Genomic DNA, 13,176 nt, shown 5'->3' with positions numbered 1-13,176 from the left:
TGTCCGTCTAAACTTGAAATAGTGACGTTAAAATATACTTATGCTTTTTCGTCTAGAAAGTAACGAATTTTGCCATAACTATAAAGAAATATTCGTTTCGATCTATTGTCAAATTTCATCAAATGAAGGCTCCCATAGTTTTCCGTAAAGTGTTTGATGAGGATCCGCAGATTTGCATAATTATAAAACTACATAAATATAGTCAAAACAACAAACATGCGTCTAACTTAATCCTTTAACGAGGGGGCTACAAGAGAAATGACGCTCGTTGACGAAGGCGCAGAGATACAACTACTCATACTTGATGGTTGCCCGCGTTGCGTCCTTAAAATTGAAGGCGCGATGGCGCAAGACCTGAACTCGCAATGCTCCGCGCTGCCAATAGGGTGTCACTTAGACTCGGGGAAGAAGTCAAAAAACAAGGCCCGATGACCACTAAGTGGTCCATCCTTTTGAAGGACTTCGTGCCTGAGCCGTTGTGCGTTACAGAGTTACGTATTTAATAATATAGAACATGATGTGTTCATTAACAATTTCAATCGGCAAAATAGTAAACTTCGAAAAGATCTTAAAATAATTAGAAAATTGTCGACATGGTTCTGAATCGATCAAAAATTTTACAGGCAATTCTCATCTAAATGAACGCAGAATGCCTTATCGTGTATTCATAAACTAGCCAGAATCCCAATCTAAAAATTAATGATTTTCTGTTTCCCAAGTCATTTCACAAAAAGTCCAAAATTCAAATGCGCCAAAGGTCATATAGGCGATTGATATGATCAATCGATTAAATTAAAATTAACCCAAGAGGAGTGGGACCGAATTAATAATTGAAAGTGCTAATGTTGAATGATTGGATTTTCCTCCTGCAGTGGGTGCAATAATCGGGGCGATCATTTCTTCATCAAGCAATTTGACAACGCTGCGCTGCACGTCGCGATCAAACCCGGATCCAATCCGCACGGACCCGACGGACTCGGCGGTAAAAATCAAATCAATCATTGCTCCAACCCCTAACTGGGGTAGGAGGGGGTGGAGAGGGTGGAGATGAGGGGAGGGGAGAGGCGGATGAGAAACGCAAAACTCGTTCGGTAGCTGGAACTTTCCTCCTGTCACTCTCCTTGTTACCCAGGAATTTCCCCCGCCACTGGCCCCGCCTTAATCGCGACTTTTGCAGGTTCATGGATGCCGATTTCACGCGAAAATTTGAACTTTTCCGAGATAGTTTGTCAAAAAAAAAAAAAAAAAAAAAAAAAAAAAAAAAAAAACTTACACCGGGGAAAAGGAAATATTTCTCTCTTCTCGAAAAGTTGTTTTTAAAGCCGTACGCATCTCGTAATTGGGAAGATGGGCGCCAGTCTTGTTTGCATCGTACAGTGCCCAATTCCGAAGTTAAAAAGTTCAGAATCTACCACCAGAGTCCTTAAAAGTTTCATATTTTTGACCAAGAGGCTCTTTTAAAAAACTGAATAGCATGCGCCAAAACATTTTTCGTTCATCGAAAAGTTTGGGCGAAATTCAGTTGTTTTTTGCCAAATCAGACACTTTTTGAAATAAGGAGCTCAATTACAGATGGCACACAACCATCACATCGAAGTGCAGAAGATTTGATAATGAAGTAAAGAAGTTCTGGTTTAAAATGAAAGAAGTGGACCGAAATCAGTTCATCACTAAGACTGGAGAATCTGTCTCCGATAGTGAATTGAGAAACAATATTTGGTTCATGTTCCCTTTATTTTGGTTCGCTTACCAAACTTCCAAATAGAGCAGAACCATAGGAAAATTTCCATGGTATGAGTCGAACTATGGGAAGAATTCGGCTGCATGAATCACAGCAACCGTTAAAAGTTTGCAGAACTAGCGGTCGCAGGTGACATGATCAATATGGCCCATATGGAACTACGCTTTGAGGTTCTAATGATTAAAATGTTTTTCTTAGTGAAAATTTAAAGTCAGAAGAAGGTTTTTGGGAGTAAAGAGGGCTTGAGATGCTTTCAAGTAAGAACTTCTAGTGTATTTTTACACCAGAAAACACATGTACTTGATACTTGATATCATAATTATAATACAAATGCTACAAAATTGGTTTGATTATAATCAAGTAAGGTTTATTAATTTGGGTTTCTTCTCTTTGTTTGCAGGTATGTGATAATTTCCTTTCTCGTGCCACACTAAATGTCAAGGTAAGAACTATTTATAAAATTGAGAACTACCTGGCAAGTTAGAACTGGAATGATTGAACTTGTTTATCGTGTTCCGTACGCATATTTACAATAGATTAGAATTTTGAGTTGCCAATAGATACCATCCAAGCCACCTGGTGCTGTCAAAATAATAAAATCAACTTTCAAAAAGCAGGGAATATCATCGATAATAACGCAGTTTTCATGACAAGTTCAGGTTCAGTCGAAGTTGGAATTAATTTTTGCCGAGCATTCTTCAGCTTGACTAATAAGATCTTTGTATAGTTCCACCAATGAAAGTTCAGTATTCAGAGAAGTTGAAATCCGCAAAAAACCAACTCTCTTCTCCCGAGAAACTTCTGACGTCCTATGCAGAAGTTTCGAACAGTGGTAACGCTGACTTGGACCTTCTGTAGGTATCTATCCTCGCTTTAAAAAATGGAGATTTAGATTGATGCATAGTGACGACCAAGTTGAAACTATCAAGAAATCCATTTTTTGCAAGAGTATAGGATTGGTCTATAATTACACGATAATATTAGTTCGTCAAATTAAAGTTAGGATATTAAGTCTAATCTTTGGCTATAATTGAAAGACAAATAACTAAACGAAAGATTATCAATTACACTGATAAAATGATTAAATTAATTATCTTTGTCTTTAAGATTGAAACTTTCTGATAGACAAATGTATTAAGTAACCAAAGATTAAAAAATTAATCAAAATTTGATTATTTAAAAATTTCATTATGATATCACTGTGATGTTTCTTACCCTCCCAAAAATGCTTTCCTTCCGAAGTTTGAGCAAGAAAATATCCCTTCTTTTTCCTTGTTGCATTGTTTATGGATTACGTCGAAGAAAAAATTGATACCTGTTCGATTATAACAAGCGCTATCCTTTTTTCCTCGCTCCTCTGGCGTAAGAGCGTATCTTGATTTCGACATGAGCCCCAGAAACGATGGTTTTTAATGTAAAACGCGGCTCTTGTGGAAAATGAGGTACGCCCTTAAGTCAGAGGGGTTGCGATTATGTAACCACGAATTAGGGGAAATCGTTTTGAGCGGGTATTGAACCTTTCAAAGGTTGGACTTAAAGTTTGTGAAAGAAATGCCTTCCTAAAAAAAAAAAAGAAATATATAGGTAAAAAAACACTTATTTGGACTGGAAAAAACCACATTGGATCTAGAGTCCAGCCTCTTGAAAACATCGACAAGAAAAAGTACTCTTGATTCAATCAGAATCTAGCTTAAATCAAGAACCAAGCCTCTTAATTCAAGCGAATTTCTTTTTGGTTCAAGCAAAAATCCGATTGAATCAAGAGTATTTTTTCTTGTCAATGTTTTCAAGAGTCTGGACTCTAGATCTTATGTGTTTTCTTTCCAGTGTGCCCGTTTTTTTAAGGCCAAAAAAGAGTGTAACACTTTACATTCCCCCCGGTCACCGATTTATATTTAATTGGTCGATAAACGTTGTCACAGCCCTACGTGAATTTCTTCCCCCTCAAACTTCAGAGAGACTTTAGCTCAGAGAGAGAACATTTATCAGAGAAAAGATAACACCACAGTAAAGTCTTAGTTCGATTCATCGAAATCCTTAAGAGCGCTTTGAGTGACACCAGGTTAATATCTGGTCGTCAGATATCCTTAAAAGTTGATCCCCGGAAAACTCGAGCGTCGGGAACGGAAACGAAAATTCTCAAGGAAGTTCTTGGATTACTTCTCACAGTATGTATCAAACTGAGCGGATATTAAGGTCGTCCGCAGGAGAAGCACCGTAACTCCTTTCTAAATTTTTCAACTTGAATCCGTGTAAAATCTCCGTTAAAAGATAACTGGGGACCATTTACTCTCTTCGTTTCTGGAATCCATCTTACCATGAGAAAGTAGTACTATTTTGTGCCATAACCCGACCATAGTGAAGCATATTGGTAAAGCACGTATTTGACTTCATTTTTGCATGAATTCACTCATTTTTGCGAAAGAACGCTCATTTGTATAAACATTTTTGGCCATCTTGAATTGATATTGGAATCTGGAAGTTGACCTTGACATTTTTGTGTCAAAAGGTTAGCTGCTCTTAGTAGCATCGTAGTAGTACCTAATAGGAGAAGTATCATAGCGTAGTTGTGTGCCACTTTGTTAGAAAAATTATTGTAAGAGTCATAATGGAATCAAATCGTTCTTGCTTTGTAAGTCAGATTATGTTAAAGCACTTATTTAGGGCGAGTTCGGACTTGTCGAATTATAGAGCAATTAGGGTCCATAAAGAGCAGCTAACCTTTTGACACAAAAATGTCACTGACAACTTCCAGATTCCAATATCAATTCAAGATGGCCAAAAATGTTCATAAATGAGCGTTCTTTCGCAAAAGTGAGTGAATTCATGCAAAAGCGAAGTCAAATACGTGCTAAGAAACGACGGGTCTTAACAATGGAAATAATGTATCACTCTGGATAATTTGAATTCATAACTTGCCTGCCTTTTTGGCCCCTAAAAGCTCCATGACCTATTATATTTTTTATGGAAAAAAGTCACCATTTTATCCTGATTTCCTGGCTAACTTTAAAGGCCTGGCCTCTCAAGGCCTTTTTAAGGTCCTGGCTAATAGGTGACTTTTTTCCTTAAAAAATATGAACATGAACAACCTAAAAAACAAAAATGAACAACCTAATAGATCACTCCAATGCTCCCATTTCCCGGAACTAGTTCCAGATTCCGGAACTTTTGAGATTTTCTTGAATTATTCCCAGAACTTCTGAAATGCCCGAAAGGTTCCGGATTTTTAGCATTTTCCGGAACTTTTCCGGAACTTTTGAAAACATCTAAAAAAATCCCGGAACTTTTGACGGTCGTGGAGTGGAAGAAATCGGAAGAAAAAAAGTTCCGAATCCCGGAACTTCTGACGGACATGGAATGGGAGCGTTGGATCACTCCATGACCTAACCTCAAAATTACCGATTTTTCCGTACTTTCTCTTCGCAGGCACTTTAGATTATGTGTGAGGGTGTGCATGTGCATGTTCCCTCATCGAAGTTTCCCGGGAAAGTTCAGTCGGAAATTACGAAGGACGTCCCCGTTCCCGGGAAAGGAAAAGCTCCCGTCCCGATCCCAGGGTGCCCAGAACGCGGGAAACGGATAGCTTCCTGCCGGGCGGCGAGCAACAAGGCCGAAAATCCCGATTTCCCTGGCACACTTTATATGCTAAGAACGAATCCCTGACCGGAAAAATAATGTCTGAGACGTCTGTCATGATAAATGGACCGCATATTTCTCGGCCCCGCGCCGCCGCCCCCCTCCTCCCCTCCCCCGCCCCGACATGTCAATTTTATTCTCATTTTTCTTCCCCAACTCTCGCCGGGCGCTGAACCGGCCTAATCATATTTACGAGTGATTGCGGTCATTAAATTTTATCGTCTCCCCGTCTCGATTTTATAAAAATTGATCGCTCGCCAGCAACAAGCGGCTCGTCAAGCGCCGACAGCTCGCGAGGTTTCGGTTTTTGTTTTTATTTTTTTCTCCCCCCCCCTTTCCGTGTTTTTATCTCGAATTTAATGGCCCGCGCAGTCAGGCTGTGAAAATGAAATTCGAGAGCGCGGATTAGGGGATAGCCCCACTTTCGGGGGAACGCTTGTTCGTCGGGAGAGAAAAAAAAGGAGCGAAAAACACACGAAATCCATTGTGCCCGCGGTTTATTCTGGTCCCCGCGTTATCGTGATCAATTCGCTGCGTTTTACGATGTTTTTAATGGGACATCAACAAAGGCCATAACGCTATGGACCAGAATGTGCAAAAACATTCTGTTGCATCTATTTTTCAATGTTTTGCCCTAATCTCATGGAATCCTGATGGGCCGAAATACCTTGGATTAAAGTCTAAAGCCTCATCCACGCGAGCGTGGTTCGAGGAACTTCGGACTAGAGTACCTGTATAGGTTCAGTTACACGATCAAATTGAGCCATCAAACTGAAGCTCTGATTGGTGGAAAAAGACCTGAGGTGAGGATGCGACCAATGAGAGGCCCAATTTGATGGCTCAATTTGATCGTGTAACTGGACCATATAGCAAGAGTATGGGCAGATGTGAAACTCCGAAAGTCCAACCGGCCTTCACCGATGCTTCCGCGAAAAATTAGAGCCCAAAAATGTAGCCAGCCCATGAATTTCAATTATCCAGAAAGATTCATTAACACTAAATTGTTACGAACCGTCGTTTATAAAGCATATCTATGATTTAGTTTTTGCGTAAATTTACTCATTTTTGCGAGAGAACGCGCTCATTTCTGTTCATTCTTGGCCATCTAGGTTAGAATCGGAATTTGCAGACTCTGCAGACTGGCAGTGAAATTTTGTGTGTTAGAAGTTGGTTAGATGAATGGCTGCACTTTCGGGCCCTAAGGCCTCCATGAAGCGATCTGTCTATACTCTCGCTATACAGGTACTCTATTTCGGACGAGCTTGTCAATGGGAATCCCCCAGCTTGTGGAACTAATTCGCCCGAACTGCCCTCATCTGTACGAGGCCTAAAAATTACTACTTAATGAACTTTAATAGGACCTTTTTCGCTCAAAAGTCACCCAAAAATGCTAAATCATCCCCGAGCTGAAAAAATGTGAGGTTTTTAGGTCCAAAAATGTTTTTTCGAGATAACATCGCGGAGGACAAGTCTTGCCGAAACGATTCAAAGTGTGAATACAACTATTCGTGCTTTGCGGATGCCCGTATTGCCTATTGCGTGGAATTGAAGGCTTTAATATCCTGTGCAGTTATGCATGTTAGTTTCAAACTGTCATATTTGGGGCTCAAAAATAGTCAGATTATCATGCAGGTCTTACGATCATAATCTACACAGGAAAAAAACTAAGCCGTTGAAATGTCATGGGGGGGGGGGGGGGGGAGGCACCAGGAAGCTCTTGCCGCAGAAAACTCAAAACTTTTGGATGCTCACAAACAGAACAGCCGTTAAAACTGATTGAAAATATAAGTGACGACGGTGCACTGAAAAAAAAAGTTCGGTAAATCCGAACTAGTTAGGATCATATGGAACCACGATTTTGTTCGGTACACACGACCGAATTATTCGGTCTGCTCAGCCGAACTGTTCGGTCCACTAAACCGAACTGTAAGAATTTATTATGGTTCGGTCGTACAAACCGAACAATTTGGTTGAACAGACCGAATAATTCGGTTGTGTGTACCGAACAAAACCTGGTTCCATATGATCTTAACTAGTTCGGATTTACCGAACTTTTTTTTTCAGCGGCGAAAATACGATTTAATCGCGAAGTAATACCATTTTACGTACTTTTAAACGTAGATTTGAGAAAAACTTTGCAACCTCGCAAAGGAAAACTGAAAAATCTAGCAACGTTCCGTCCCTCTCGTTCGCGCCGTGTCGCGTAGCGACTCGAACGCCATCTGCGATCTCTGAGCTTTGACATTCGTCTCGTATTGTTCCGTTTCAACGGTTCCTATTTTTCTCCTCCTAGCTTTTCTCTTTTTTATCTCGTCAACATTACACAACATATCTCACGAATTCCCCGTCTCCCACACCCGCCCACGCCTTTCACCGTTCCCGGAGCTTTTATTTTCGTTTAATTCAAAGAGCGCTTTTCACCGACCGTCGAAGAAAAAATAGAGGGAATTCAACACTCGCGGAGTTAAGGCACCGAACGGTTTTCTTATCATTCCCTTTCGCTTGAGAGAGGTGAAATGTGACGCGTCGCCGGTAAACTTGCATTTAACTCCCACAGGCCGATACGGGGTATTCGCACTGTTTTGTTTAAGAGAGGTTATTATGCATTTGTATGTATAAAGTTGCTTTTATAGCGCTCTTTGGCGCTCTGCGACCCCTAGCCGCAAAAGTACCCTATCTTCCCAAAGCCTTCCAGGGAGTTGACAAACCCTCATTTCTTCTAAAACCCCCTGTCGCCACCCTCTCACTGGGCGTCCCCTTCGTCTCCTCTCAGGAGGAACCCAAGTTGAAGTTTAGTATGCATTTGCGTTCCGAAATGAAACATGAAATTCAAAACGCTAAGGAAAAACGCCGTATGAACCTGAATGCATTGCCAAATTTCCTTTGATAAAATACGAGTTTCCCGGTAAACTTACGAATATTTTTCTCCCAATATTTTAGATTATTTCGTTGGCAATTTCATCGTGAGTTCTTGAAAATTTTAAGTAGAAACATTCATAGCTAGGACTTCCAAAAATAATCATTTATTCGGATGAAATTCAGCAACTTTCGGATATTCATACGGCGTTTTCCCTTAGAGCGGTAGATTAGGATTTGGTAAGATTTTGTTTGATTTCCCCTCTATGAAATGAGGGGCTTGCAGGACAAGGCGCATAAGTGCAGTTTTAGAAGTAAATTGAGGTATTAATGGTTTTTAGTAAAACTAGTCTAAATGCATATTCTGTGAAAAGTTCGCTCCCGAATTCCAATTTTGAAGCATCCAAAAGTCAGTTTGAACTTTCTCCCCACCAGAAGGATCCATGTAATTTCTGAACTTCCAACACGTTGGTATTACTCAAAATAGCAAAAAACTGCATTTATGCGCCATGTCCTCCAAGCCCTTCAAATAACCTACCAAAACCAACCTCCGCACCTTACCTGCCTTTGTGCCAATCGTTTTAAACGGAAAATGTTCTCTTTGGAATTTAAAAGCAAAAACCATCAACTATTCTTGACATTATCAGATGAAGATGCAGGAACTTTACAACACTTTATATGCACTGGTTTCCCTATGCTAAATGCAATCTAGTTGTATGTTATATCTCAGCTGTATCCATGATCTCTTAAAGAATATTCGAATTCCCAGTTTCTCATTGGACGTAGAGACGTCAACTTCCTTTAATCTAGAGAAGTCAAAGGTAAATCTCTGGTCGAAAAGAAACAAATATGAGGACAGAATTATAAGACGCTCCTCGAAATTTCTTTGACATCGTCTAAGATCACACTCCTTCTTACACACGAAGATGTTGAGGAAGTTTTGAGGCAAAATGATTTGAAGCTGAATTTTAAAATTCCGGTCCGATTATCGGAATCATTTTAAAAAATGTCTCTCTCTCTCTTTACTTCAGGGGAAAATTTGAGCTCTGAATGTTGACAGATGATTAAGGTTAAAATCCCAACTAACCCTTTTTGAGAGAACTAAACTCACGGCTGAATGTGATGATCATTACAATTCTATATAACTCTATGGTCACGTGATTGAGACTGTAGTTGTAATTTTGATGTTACTCTCCTAAACCAATAGCAGCTTTAATGAAAATCCCTTCTTTTAATGAATAAAAGTTCACAATCAAATTATAATGATAGCTCCAAAATGTCGGATGCAGATTTAATAGCTCGATGCACTTATTCATTTGCGACGAATTAGCTCTCAGAGTCAAGCTTTAGCGCCTTTCAAATGAAACTACTCAATTTCAAAAACATCCGATTTGCTTGAATGATAAGATCCTTGGTTTGATATGAGATCATCCAGTCTTAATGATAGCGCTTTGAAACTTAGACCATTTGCAACTGTCGCTTCCATCGCAGTCTTAACCCAACGGTATTTTACTTTGCTCAGTGTCAGATGGCACGCTATCAGATTACATAATCCATCTCCAGGTTGCAACAGGTAGATTTTAAAAGAAAAGGAACGAAAAAGTCGGAGATTGAGGAGCTTTTACAGGGTTGTCTCGCAGCGGGAAATTCTGTTTATTTTTTGTGCGGAGCCGAGGCAAAATCGGGGAAAAGTTTGCCGTCCCTATTCTCATAATCTCAAAAGTACCTCATCATCTATCAGGCACACTTCTATACGAGCAAATCAGGCGCATAAGAATAACCATCGAAATGGAAGTTTTGGTGGCTATTGGCGGTTTTGAGAGCCATCAATCATCATTTGTGATATTCAGGGAGAATTTTCACCTTTTATTCCAGAAAATAATGAAATTATAATCTTAGATCTGATAACTTCAGTAAGTATAACGCTATTCAATCCATAGGGAATGAGACTCACAAAATTTCATCTCGATGCCTGAAGTTTTCAGATCAGTAAATATTAAAAAATAAGATCTCAGATGCCAAATTTCTACGTCGAGTATATTAAAGAAGACCCCACTCCGTAAAAACTAAGTTGATGGACAAGTGCCACGGTATAGTTCTGAGTATCATACCTTTCACCCTTGTCTTATCAGCACTTCATGCCGGTGCAAATCATTACGTAATATCATTCTTCAAACCAAGGCTAAAGAAATCATGATATGCGATATCTCGTCATATAGCAAAAAGGAACCAAACCACATCAGCTATTGTCAAATTTAACTGGGGAATTTAATTTTTTACAAGAGAACTTTTGTGTAGATTCCTTTGAGAATTTCAAATAATTTGCTCCGTATTATGCAGAAAATTAATGGGAATTTGCACAAAAATCCGCACAAGTGTTTTCATGTAAAAAAAAATAGCTAATTTAGCTTTCTTCTTTCCTACTTAACGCAGTCCATATAATATTTGAGTAAGCAAGGGAAAAGAAAACAAAGAAAATTGGCAGCAGCGCGGAAAATGAAAAACAAATCAAAGCGCAATGCGAGGAGTGCTGCGTAAGACAAAAACGACGCGAGATAAAAACTGGAATGACAGCGCTCATAGGACCCGTCGCCAGGCCCGAGAATGACTGATGACACTAATTATTTGCTCTTTGTCCGGGTGGGGGCCATCGGCAGGGGGATTCATCACATTAAGCGCGCTTTTTTATCGCGAAAATTTCATCTGAGCGCCGAACGCCGAACCGAACGGCCCCGAGTTCGATTTCAGTTGAACTTCCAACTTTCCGTGAACCCGACCAACTTCGGAGGCGTCCTCTTTCCACTCCATCTCTCGCGCCCGACCCGTCCCCGCCGCGCAAGGGACTCGAGAGGAGCCAAATTTGAACATCCGAGAGTTCAATGGCTCCACTCAAAAAATACGTATCTTCATCATGCACGAAAGAAAAATTGAATGTTGATGCAGCATATATACTGTTAAAAAATGTGCGACAAGTATCAAATGTTGATTTTACATTTTAAGAAAATGCTAACTCAAAATTGAATTGGTTCATTCAACCTTGGACGTCGTTAACCTAGAATTTTTTTCATTGTAAAATTAGCATTTATACTTGTCGCACATTTTTTTAACATTATCGATGTTAAAGCATTATTCAATTTTTTCCGGGATGGTTGGACAAATTCTGCTGCTTTTCCATTTCTTCAAGGGAAAACTGGGTTGCATTTTGCAGTACAGAACTAGAAAAAGGAAGAGAAATAGAAGTAGACGAAAACAAGAGAGGAAAATGGACGATGTGGGGAAGTAAAAAGAAGTATAGAGTTAAGAGAAATACACGGAAAAAAGATCACGGGGTTGTTGGACGACACAGATATTTCCAATTAATTGCGGTAGTGCCTCAATAAATCAAGTTACTGACCCAAATGTTGCGGTACTACCCCAACTTGAGTTGCGATAGTACCACGATTCATTAGAAATGCCCATATCTTCCAACGAATTTGGGCTACATTACAATTTTGGAGGATGGCCCCTAACATTTTTTTCCATGTAGAAAAAACTTGTTTCTTCTTCCTCTCATGTTTATCCTTCACTTCTTCTTTTCATTCTCGTGCTTTAATTGCAGAGGCTCGGATGGCCAAAGTTGCCATTCATTCCCTATAAAGTAGACAAATTCAATACGATACAATACTGTTTTCATTTCTTCTTATTCTTCTTCCTTGTCTCCCGACTTGAAGTCCGAGTCCAGTGTCTGAAGGACCTAAGTCTGTCAGACCTTAGACTTGAAAATAATGACGTATAACTGAGCTACATTTAGCAATGAGAAACTACTATTTCCGGCCTATTTCAGAGACAATTTATCGATGGCCAAAGTTCGAAACCACGGATCTCCGTTAGCAACGTTGCTGACTTCCTGTCATACTTTATTTTCATTCTTAGGAAAACTTGTTACATTCTTCTGGTAAAAATGCAATTTGCGAGGGGAAATTTGGCAATATCGAAAAGTAAAGTGGCTCGTGTGAGAGATGACAACTTGAGCGATTGATTCAACAATCCTTACTAGTGCCCACGGCAAAAAAAAATCAGTTTCTCGCAAGTCAGAAATACACTGGAAAAAAAATCTCGATGTATTTACTAAGAAAATGGTAAAATTATCAAGAATTCAGGGTTCTATTTGATCCCAGTTTTCTCTTGGTAAAATTACCATTTATGGAATTGGTAATTTTACCGAGAAATCTCGGTAAAATTATTGAACTTTCTCGGTAATTTTACTGGACCTTGGTAAAACCGCCAATATTTTTTATCGACTGTGGTAGAATTACCAAGATAAAATGGCAAAGTTACCGGGAATCGATTACCAATAAAAGTGGTATTCTTGTCTGAAAAAAAACGGTAAAAATACCGATTTTCAGGTAAGCTTACTAGTCTGTCTTGGTGAAATTACCAACAATTGGTAAAAAAGTGAGATGGTAAAGGTACCAACGGACCTTGGTAAAACCCCGAGAGTATTTTTTTCAGTGTCTCTTCACTCGAACCACGTGTGAGCCGGTCGCTCCCGGTTATAAATTCCGAGCAAGTCTTGGGCTTGACGACTGCACAAGTTGAGGTCTTACTAATGGTTTCTGAAAATGATTTGTTTTGATGCGAGTTCTCCCCTCCTGAATTGACAGTTAATTCCGTTTTAGAGGTTGCTTTCTTTGTTTTCCCGCCTCCGCCCGCCCCCTCCCCTCCCCGCAATGACTGCTCGATCAAATCGCTCTCTCCAAAAATTAAATCCCCCCCGCTTTACGGGAAAGTTTCCCCGACCCGGGCCCTTATCTCCTCCGAAAGAAGTTTGAATTTTCGAGCGACACCTTTAACGGCGTACTTCTGCTTTGCAGTCAACGTGACTAGCATCTCAATGGCGACGCTTCAATAGAATCGTTTATTCGCAATAGGGATCCACCGTCGCTTTTCAAATTAAGAGACGA

The 13,176-nt window shown here is 39.8% G+C and overlaps 1 protein-coding gene across 2 annotated transcripts in view; it reads left to right on the top strand.

Annotated features, from left to right (window-relative positions):
- LOC109036950 (neuronal acetylcholine receptor subunit alpha-7) overlaps nucleotides 1–13,176 on the top strand; it is a 611,445-nt gene that overhangs the window by 278,347 nt on the left and 319,922 nt on the right. The window lies entirely within an intron of this gene.

Source organism: Bemisia tabaci, chromosome 6 (assembly GCF_918797505.1).
Source record: "Bemisia tabaci chromosome 6, PGI_BMITA_v3".
NCBI lineage: Eukaryota > Metazoa > Arthropoda > Insecta > Hemiptera > Aleyrodidae > Bemisia > Bemisia tabaci.
The sequence above is the reverse complement of the archived record's forward strand: the minus strand, read 5'-3'. Positions and strand labels throughout refer to the sequence as shown.